The sequence below is a fragment of the Taudactylus pleione genome, unplaced genomic scaffold (genome assembly GCF_031769625.1).
Source record: "Taudactylus pleione unplaced genomic scaffold, aTauple2 ptg000085l, whole genome shotgun sequence".
Classification (NCBI taxonomy): Eukaryota; Metazoa; Chordata; class Amphibia; order Anura; family Myobatrachidae; genus Taudactylus; species Taudactylus pleione.
The window spans coordinates 10154221-10161544 of record NW_028284487.1 but is presented as its reverse complement, the minus strand read 5'-3'; the positions used below and the strand labels follow the sequence as shown (position 1 = coordinate 10161544).

The window sequence follows — 7324 nt, the reverse complement described above, 5'->3', positions numbered from 1 at the left end:
TGGCCCGTATGGGGATCGAACCCATGACATTGGCATTATTAGCACCACACTCTAACCAACTGAGCTAACCGGCCAAACGTAAAAGTATCAGCAAAAACACAAAAATGCCAAATGTACCTAAAACAGGAGTACATTCAGTATTTCAAAGATCAGCAATATTGAGTAGAGGAAGACTCTCTAATAATGGGTTCCATGGTGTAATGGTGAGCACTTTGGACTTTGAATCCAGTAATCTGATTTCAAATCTTGGTGGGACGTATCTTTGTTCAATTTCCTTAAAGTTGAATTTTAGGATAGCTTATCTATATTTAAACTTTGTATAAATCCCATTATCTTCAGTGGTTTCTTTACTCCAAACTAATTTTGAAACTGTTTCAAATCAGTTTTCAACTGGAGAGATGTTTGCCAAACATTTGAAAATAGGAAAAGTTGCAATAAGAATGCAGTGATCCATCACTTGTGCTATGGTTTTAAGATATTCTGGTTTTAAGAATTTTCTTCTTCAGTGTGCACTAATGAGAGTAAAGGTCTGTTCTTCATCTCTTCTTAAAACTTAGTCCCCCATAGTAGATTCAATCACCAAATAAATGTCCTGATTGATTAATTAGCCTTAGCATTTCTTAGATTTGCCATATTGCTATATTTGAGAAAAAGTTTTCTATGTATGCCATATAGAGAAATGCTGCATCAGCCAAAGGATGACATTTTTGTTTATTCCTAACATGGATTTAAAAATTCTCTGTTTTGTATGTGTCTATGATGTTCTCTAGCAAGTTTCAAGGGCTGCTAACTGTAGCCAATGCATTCATCCCAGACTTCATGCACTTTGCCGCTGGATAAAATCCCTTCTTGGCATTTCTTGTAGGACAACAAGAAAAAGCACATGGCCCGTATTGAACCCATGACTTTGGCATTATTTACACCACGCTCTAACCAACTGAGCTAACCGGCCAAACATAAAAGCATCTGCAAACACAAAAATGCCAAATGTACCTAAAACAGGAGAACATTCAGTATTTCAAAGATCAGCAATATTGAGAAGAGGAAGACTCTCTAATAATGGGTTCCATGGTGTAATGGTGAGCACTTTGGACTTTGAATCCAGTAATCTGTTTTCAAATCTTGGTGGGACCTAACTTTGATCAATTTCCTTAAAGTTGAATTTTCAAAGTTTTAGGATAGCTTATCTATATTTAAACTTTGTATAAATCCCATCAACTTCAGTGGTTTCTTTACTCCAAACTAATTTTGAAACTGTTTCAAATCAGTTTTCAACCGGAGAGATGTTTGTCAAACATTTGGAAATAGGAAAAGTTGCAATAAGAATGCAGTGATCCATCACTTGTGCTATGGTTTTTAGATATTCTGGTTTTTAGAATTTGCTTCTTCAGTGTGCACTAATGAGAGTAAAGGTCTGATCTTCTTCTCTTCTTAAAACTTAGTCCCCCATAGTAGATTCAATCACCAAATAAATGTCCTGATTGATTAATTTGCCTTAGCATTTCTTAGATTTGCCATATTGCTATATTTGAGAAAAAGTTTTCTATGTATGCCATATAGAGAAATGCTGCATCAGCCAAAGGATGACATTTTTGTTTATTCCTAACATGGATTTAAAAATTCTCTGTTTTGTATGTGTCTATGATGTTCTCTAGCAAGTTTCAAGGGCTGCTAACTGTAGCCAATGCATTCATCCCAGACTTCATGCACTTTGCCGCTGGATAAAATCCCTTCTTGGCATTTCTTGTAGGACAACAAGAAAAAGCACATGGCCCGTATGGGGATCGAACCCATGACATTGGCGTTATTAGCACCACACTCTAACCAACCGAGCTAACCGGCCAAACATAAAAGTATCAGCAAACACAAAAATGCCAAATGTACCTAAAACAGGAGAACATTCAGTATTTCAAAGATCAGCAATATTGAGTAGAGGAAGACTCTCTAATAATGGGTTCCATGGTGTAATGGTGAGCACTTTGGACTTTGAATCCAGTAATCTGATTTCAAATCTTGGTGGGACCTATCTTTGTTCAATTTCCTTAAAGTTGAATTTTAGGATAGCTTATCTATATTTAAACTTTGTATAAATCCCATCATCTTCAGTGGTTTCTTTACTCCAAACTAATTTTGAAGCTGTTTCAAATCAGTTTTCAACTGGAGAGATGTTTGTCAAACATTTGAAAATAGGAAAAGTTGCAATAAGAATGCAGTGATCCATCACTTGTGCTATGGTTTTAAGATATTCTGGTTTTAAGAATTTTCTTCTTCAGTGTGCACTAATGAGAGTAAAGGTCTGTTCTTCTTCTCTTCTTAAAACTTAGTCCCCCATAGTAGATTCAATCACCAAATAAATGTCCTGATTGATTAATTTGCCTTAGCATTTCTTAGATTTGCCATATTGCTATATTTGAGAAAAAGTTTTCTATGTATGCCATATAGAGAAATGCTGCATCAGCCAAAGGATGACATTTTTGTTTATTCCTAACATGGATTTAAAAATTCTCTGTTTTGTATGTGTCTATGATGTTCTCTAGCAAGTTTCAAGGGCTGCTAACTGTAGCCAATGCATTCATCCCAGACTTCATGCACTTTGCCGCTGGATAAAATCCCTTCTTGGCATTTCTTGTAGGACAACAAGAAAAAGCACATGGTACGTATGGGGATCGAACAAATGACCTTGGCGTTATTAGCACCATGCTCTAACCAACTGAGCTAACCGGCCAAACATAAAAGCTTCAGCAAACTCAAAAATGCCAAATGTACCTAAAACAGGAGAACATTCAGTATTTCAAAGATCAGCAATATTGAGTAGAGGAAGACTCTCTAATAATGGGTTCCATGGTGTAATGGTGAGCACTTTGGACTTTGAATCCAGTAATCTGATTTCAAATCTTGGTGGGACCTATCTTTGTTCAATTTCCTTAAAGTTGAATTTTAGGATAGCTTATCTATATTTAAACTTTGTATAAATACCATCATCTTCAGTGGTTTCTTTACTCCAATCTAATTTTGAAGCTGTTTCAAATTAGTTTTCAACTGGAGAGATGTTTGTCAAACATTTGAAAATAGGAAAAGTTGCAATAAGAATGCAGTGATCCATCACTTGGGCTATGGTTTTAAGATATTCTGGTTTTAAGAATTTTCTTCTTCAGTGTGCACTAATGAGAGTAAAGGTCTGTTCTTCTTCTCTTCTTAAAACTTAGTCCCCCATAGTAGATTCAATCACCAAATAAATGTCCTGATTGATTAATTTGCCTTAGCATTTCTTAGATTTGCCATATTGCTATATTTGAGAAAAAGTTTTCTATGTATGCCATATAGAGAAATGCTGCATCAGCCAAAGGATGACATTTTTGTTTATTCCTAACATGGATTTAAAAATTCTCTGTTTTGTATGTGTCTATGATGTTCTCTAGCAAGTTTCAAGGGCTGCTAACTGTAGCCAATGCATTCATCCCAGACTTCATGCACTTTGCTGCTGGATAAAATCCCTTCTTGGCATTTCTTGTAGGACAACAAGAAAAAGCACATGGCCCGTATGGGGATCGAACAAATGACGTTGGCATTATTAGCACCACGCTCTAACCAACTGAGCTAACCGGCCAAACATAAAAGCTTCAGCAAACTCAAAAATGCCAAATGTACCTAAAACAGGAGAACATTCAGTATTTCAAAGATCAGCAATATTGAGTAGAGGAAGACTCTCTAATAATGGGTTCCATGGTGTAATGGTGAGCACTTTGGACTTTGAATCCAGTAATCTGATTTCAAATCTTGGTGGGACCTATCTTTGTTCAATTTCCTTAAAGTTGAATTTTAGGATAGCTTATCTATATTTAAACTTTGTATAAATACCATCATCTTCAGTGGTTTCTTTACTCCAATCTAATTTTGAAGCTGTTTCAAATTAGTTTTCAACTGGAGAGATGTTTGTCAAACATTTGAAAATAGGAAAAGTTGCAATAAGAATGCAGTGATCCATCACTTGGGCTATGGTTTTAAGATATTCTGGTTTTAAGAATTTTCTTCTTCAGTGTGCACTAATGAGAGTAAAGGTCTGTTCTTCTTCTCTTCTTAAAACTTAGTCCCCCATAGTAGATTCAATCACCAAATAAATGTCCTGATTGATTAATTTGCCTTAGCATTTCTTAGATTTGCCATATTGCTATATTTGAGAAAAAGTTTTCTATGTATGCCATATAGAGAAATGCTGCATCAGCCAAAGGATGACATTTTTGTTTATTCCTAACATGGATTTAAAAATTCTCTGTTTTGTATGTGTCTATGATGTTCTCTAGCAAGTTTCAAGGGCTGCTAACTGTAGCCAATGCATTCATCCCAGACTTCATGCACTTTGCTGCTGGATAAAATCCCTTCTTGGCATTTCTTGTAGGACAACAAGAAAAAGCACATGGACCGTATGGGGATCGAACAAATGACATTGGCATTATTAGCACCACGCTCTAACCAACTGAGCTAACCGGCCAAACATAAAAGCATCAGCAAACTCAAAAATGCCAAATGTACCTAAAACAGGAGAACATTCAGTATTTCAAAGATCAGCAATATTGAGTAGAGGAAGACTCTCTAATAATGGGTTCCATGGTGTAATGGTGAGCACTTTGGACTTTGAATCCAGTAATCTGATTTCAAATCTTGGTGGGACCTATCTTTGTTCAATTTCCTTAAAGTAGAATTTTAGGATAGCTTATCTATATTTAAACTTTGTATAAATCCCATCATCTTCAGTGGTTTCTTTACTCCAAACTAATTTTGAAGCTGTTTCAAATCAGTTTTCAACTGGAGAGATGTTTGTCAAACATTTAAAAATAGGAAAAGTTGCAATAAGAATGCAGTGATCCATCACTTGTGCTATGGTTTTAAGATATTCTGGTTTTAAGAATTTTCTTCTTCAGTGTGCACTAATGAGAGTAAAGGTCTGTTCTTCTTCTCTTCTTAAAACTTAGTCCCCCATAGTAGATTCAATCACCAAATAAATGTCCTGATTGATTAATTTGCCTTAGCATTTCTTAGATTTGCCATATTGCTATATTTGAGAAAAAGTTTTCTATGTATGCCATATAGAGAAATGCTGCATCAGCCAAAGGATGACATTTTTGTTTATTCCTAACATGGATTTAAAAATTCTCTGTTTTGTATGTGTCTATGATGTTCTCTAGCAAGTTTCAAGGGCTGCTAACTGTAGCCAATGCATTCATCCCAGACTTCATGCACTTTGCCGCTGGATAAAATCCCTTCTTGGCATTTCTTGTAGGACAACAAGAAAAAGCACATGGCCCGTATGGGGATCGAACCCATGACATTGGTGTTATTAGCACCACACTCTAACCAACTGAGCTAACCGGCCAAACATAAAAGTATCAGCAAACACAAAAATGCCAAATGTACCTAAAACAGGAGAACATTCAGTATTTCAAAGATCAGCAATATTGAGTAGAGGAAGACTCTCTAATAATGGGTTCCATGGTGTAATGGTGAGCACTTTGGACTTTGAATCCAGTAATCTGATTTCAAATCTTGGTGGGACCTATCTTTGTTCAATTTCCTTAAAGTTGAATTTTAGGATAGCTTATCTATATTTAAACTTTGTATAAATCCCATCATCTTCAGTGGTTTCTTTACTCCAAACTAATTTTGAAGCTGTTTCAAATCAGTTTTCAACTGGAGAGATGTTTGTCAAACATTTGAAAATAGGAAAAGTTGCAATAAGAATGCAGTGATCCATCACTTGTGCTATGGTTTTAAGATATTCTGGTTTTAAGAATTTTCTTCTTCAGTGTGCACTAATGAGAGTAAAGGTCTGTTCTTCTTCTCTTCTTAAAACTTAGTCCCCCATAGTAGATTCAATCACCAAATAAATGTCCTGATTGATTAATTTGCCTTAGCATTTCTTAGATTTGCCATATTGCTATATTTGAGAAAAAGTTTTCTATGTATGCCATATAGAGAAATGCTGCATCAGCCAAAGGATGACATTTTTGTTTATTCCTAACATGGATTTAAAAATTCTCTGTTTTGTATGTGTCTATGATGTTCTCTAGCAAATTTCAAGGGCTGCTAACTGTAGCCAATGCATTCATCCTTCATGCACTTTGCCGCTGGATAAAATCCCTTCTTGGCATTTCTTGTAGGACAACAAGAAAAAGCACATGGCCCGTATGGGGATCGAACAAATGACCTTGGCGTTATTAGCACCACGCTCTAACCAACTGAGCTAACCGGCCAAACATAAAAGCTTCAGCAAACTCAAAAATGCCAAATGTACCTAAAACAGGAGAACATTCAGTATTTCAAAGATCAGCAATATTGAGTAGAGGAAGACTCTCTAATAATGGGTTCCATGGTGTAATGGTGAGCACTTTGGACTTTGAATCCAGTAATCTGATTTCAAATCTTGGTGGGACCTATCTTTGTTCAATTTCCTTAAAGTTGAATTTTAGGATAGCTTATCTATATTTAAACTTTGTATAAATCCCATCATCTTCAGTGGTTTCTTTACTCCAATCTAATTTTGAAGCTGTTTCAAATTAGTTTTCAACTGGAGAGATGTTTGTCAAACATTTGAAAATAGGAAAAGTTGCAATAAGAATGCAGTGATCCATCACTTGGGCTATGGTTTTAAGATATTCTGGTTTTAAGAATTTTCTTCTTCAGTGTGCACTAATGAGAGTAAAGGTCTGTTCTTCTTCTCTTCTTAAAACTTAGTCCCCCATAGTAGATTCAATCACCAAATAAATGTCCTGATTGATTAATTTGCCTTAGCATTTCTTAGATTTGCCATATTGCTATATTTGAGAAAAAGTTTTCTATGTATGCCATATAGAGAAATGCTGCATCAGCCAAAGGATGACATTTTTGTTTATTCCTAACATGGATTTAAAAATTCTCTGTTTTGTATGTGTCTATGATGTTCTCTAGCAAGTTTCAAGGGCTGCTAACTGTAGCCAATGCATTCATCCCAGACTTCATGCACTTTGCTGCTGGATAAAATCCCTTCTTGGCATTTCTTGTAGGACAACAAGAAAAAGCACATGGCCCGTATGGGGATCGAACAAATGACGTTGGCATTATTAGCACCACGCTCTAACCAACTGAGCTAACCGGCCAAACATAAAAGCATCAGCAAACTCAAAAATGCCAAATGTACCTAAAACAGGAGAACATTCAGTATTTCAAAGATCAGCAATATTGAGTAGAGGAAGACTCTCTAATAATGGGTTCCATGGTGTAATGGTGAGCACTTTGGACTTTGAATCCAGTAATCTGATTTCAAATCTTGGTGGGACCTATCTTTGTTCAA

General features: G+C 35.8%; 2 non-coding genes across 2 annotated transcripts; both read right to left on the bottom strand.

The window, feature by feature from the left end:
* TRNAI-AAU (transfer RNA isoleucine (anticodon AAU)) lies at positions 1-74 on the bottom strand. The gene has a single exon. It is a non-coding gene; the product is annotated as a tRNA-Ile (tRNA).
* A 5223-nt stretch (positions 75-5297) lies between these two features.
* Positions 5298-5371, bottom strand: TRNAI-AAU (transfer RNA isoleucine (anticodon AAU)). Its single transcript has one exon. It is a non-coding gene; the product is annotated as a tRNA-Ile (tRNA).
* Positions 5372-7324: the final 1953 nt, after the last annotated feature.